Raw genomic sequence first — 2,947 nt, 5'->3', positions numbered from 1 at the left:
TCTATTGCACCCACTCTAAATAAAGCTTTGTCACTTTTGGTTCCTGCGTCTCCGATGTGCTGCCTGCCTTAGAGTCCGTTTCCCACACTGGCCTCTGGCCGTGACATCTGATTAATCTGGATGGTGTTTTTTTTCCTCTTCTCAGTCTATATTGTTTCTCATACACACAGGTATTCCTGTACATAACCCTACGATCTTCAGTCTAAGTTAATCTGCTCTACTTGCCGTGTTGTTTTGCTGTGTCAGTGCCCTTTGAACCATTTTCTCTGTATGGATGTCTGTTAACTTTTTTGTAACAGTAAAGGTAAAAAAAAGGCACAAAAAGAGGAAAAGCATCAATCGTGTGATAGAATATGAAAAATACTTTGTGTGGGATATTTTAATATGGTTTAAAGAAATGTAACTTTATTTTCTGGCATTGCAGATTTCCTTCAGGTCAGATCTGAGGTTAAAGGTCAAATAGAGATTGTTATGGTTTCTAAATTTATGGTTTAAAGACATCCAACACACAAGATGGCACAACGCTGCTGCCCTTAACAAGCGAAAAAGAGATGAGAGCCCAGCTAAAAGAAACAGAGGAGGAAGAAGAGCATGAACCAAACACATGATAGGCTGTCTGATTCAGGGTTGTCCCTGAAACTAGTTCTGGTAAACTACACTGAACAAAAATATAAACGCAACACCTTTGTTACTGCTCCCATTCCCCATGGGATGGACGTAGAGGCCTAAAATTCATTCCAGATACACAATATAACCATCCCTCCCAAACAGTGGTCACAAATCAGTCCAAATGTGTGGTAGTGGGCACATCTGCTATATTGAGATAATCCATCCCACCTCACAGGTGTGCCACATCAGGATGCTGATCTGACATCATGAGTAGTGCACAGATGTACCTCAGACTGCCCACAACAAAAGGCCACCCTGGAATGTGCAGTTTTGTCTCACAGCAAAATGCCACAGATGCCACAAGCAATGAGGGAGCGTGCAATTGGCATGCTGACAGCAGGAATGTCAACCAGATCTGTCGCCCGTGCATTGAATGTTCATTTCTCAACCATAAGCCGTCTCCACAGGCGTTTCAGAGGATATGGCAGCACATCCAACCGGCCCTCACAACCGCAGACCTCGTGTAACCACACCAGCCCAGGACCTCCACATCCAGCAGGTTCCAAGATCGTCTGAGACCAGCCACCCAGACAGCTGCTGGAACAATTGGTTTGCACAACCAAACAATTTCTGCACAAACTGTCAGAAACCGTCTCAGGGACGCTCAACTGCATGCCCGTCGTCCTCATCGGGGTCTTGACCTGACTCCAGCTCGTCGCCGTAACAGACTTGTGTGGGCAAATGCTCACATTCGATGGCGTCTGGCACGTTGGAGAGGTGTGCGCTTCACGGATGAATCATGGTTCACATTGTTCAGGGCAGATGGCAGCTGAGAATGTCCCAGTTCTTGCATGGCCAGCATACTCACCGGACATGTCACCCATTGAGCATGTTCGGGATGTGCTTGACCGGCGTATACGACAGCGTGTACCAGTTCCCACGAATATCCAACAACCTCGCACAGCCATTGAAGTGGAGTGGACCAACATTCCACAGGCCACAATTGACAATCTGATAGACTCCATGCGACGATGTGTTGCACTGCATGAGGCAAATGGTGGTCACACCAGATACTGACCGGTTCTGGGTCCCCAGACCCCCAATAGCGCAAAAAACTGCACATTCCAGGGTGGCCTTTTGTTGTGGGCAGTCTGAGGTACACCTGTGCACTACTCATGATGTCAGATCAGCATCCTGATGTGGCACACCTGTGAGGTGGGATGGATTATCTCAATATAGCAGATGTGCCCACTACCACACATTTGGACTGATTTGTGACCACTGTTTGGGAGGGATGGTTATATTGTGTATCTGGAATGAATTTTAGGTCTCTACGTCCATCCCATGGGGAATGGGAGCAGTAACAAAGGTGTTGCGTTTATATTTTTGTTCAGTGTACGTTAAAACCAAAACAGAAGTGCCGCTGAATCCCAACTCAACCTAAATGAAGCTTTAAATGCAACAGAAATATAAAATAGGTATGCAGGTGCAGATCGGGAGAAATAGACCCTGACACCAGCTGTTAAACACCAAGCTCCGCCTTCTCTGATTTGTTCAGCAGTGAGAACAAATCAGAGAAGTGAGAAAGCAGGTTAAAGATGCTAACATAAAAACACACATAACATAACATAAATGATGACTGGACCCACACACTGAGGTCACGTATAACAGAGATAATATAACATTTGAACTCTGACAATTACATTTGATAGTTGATGCAGTTTCAGTTCATAGCAGCTCAGTTTCATCAAAATTAGAATAGTTCATGAAGACTGGTCAGCTGAAATCATCACTTGCCTCATGTTCGCCAGAATTCAGGGATCAGAATGGGTTTTATTCATAACTGCTTTCAATTAAAAGCTTTTTGTCTTAGAACTGACCAAGTATCATATAATGAAAACCAGAGCAAACAAACCATTTTAACCTTCAACGACTTGCCTCCTTTTTGTTTTTTGCTGTAAACCACTAGATCGCACCATCCACCAGCACTTACCCTACTTAGTAACTGACCCCAGCACCTGATCCAGCACAAAACACAGTTTTTAGTAAAGAGAAAATAAGTCATCCTAATCTTAAAAGCTGAGAAGATTTATATCTAAAACTATTGAATTGTTTCAGTTGTAATCCGGGATAATATTAGTCAATTATTTTATTTAGTCTATATTGATTCTGAGCTAAATCTGTGACTGCCCAGACCATCATTACAAATTAAGTTTTTTTTTTTTAACAGTTTAAAAGGCCTGGTGTAATTATGAGAGAATTGGGGTCGAAACATCTACTATAGAGCACACAGTCAGAAATAGGGGTACGGAAGGGGTACATTACTGTGCCCCAAGGT

The sequence above is a fragment of the Astatotilapia calliptera genome, chromosome 5 (assembly GCF_900246225.1).
Source record: "Astatotilapia calliptera chromosome 5, fAstCal1.2, whole genome shotgun sequence".
Classification (NCBI taxonomy): Eukaryota; Metazoa; Chordata; class Actinopteri; order Cichliformes; family Cichlidae; genus Astatotilapia; species Astatotilapia calliptera.
The sequence above is the reverse complement of the archived record's forward strand: the minus strand, read 5'-3'. Positions refer to the sequence as shown.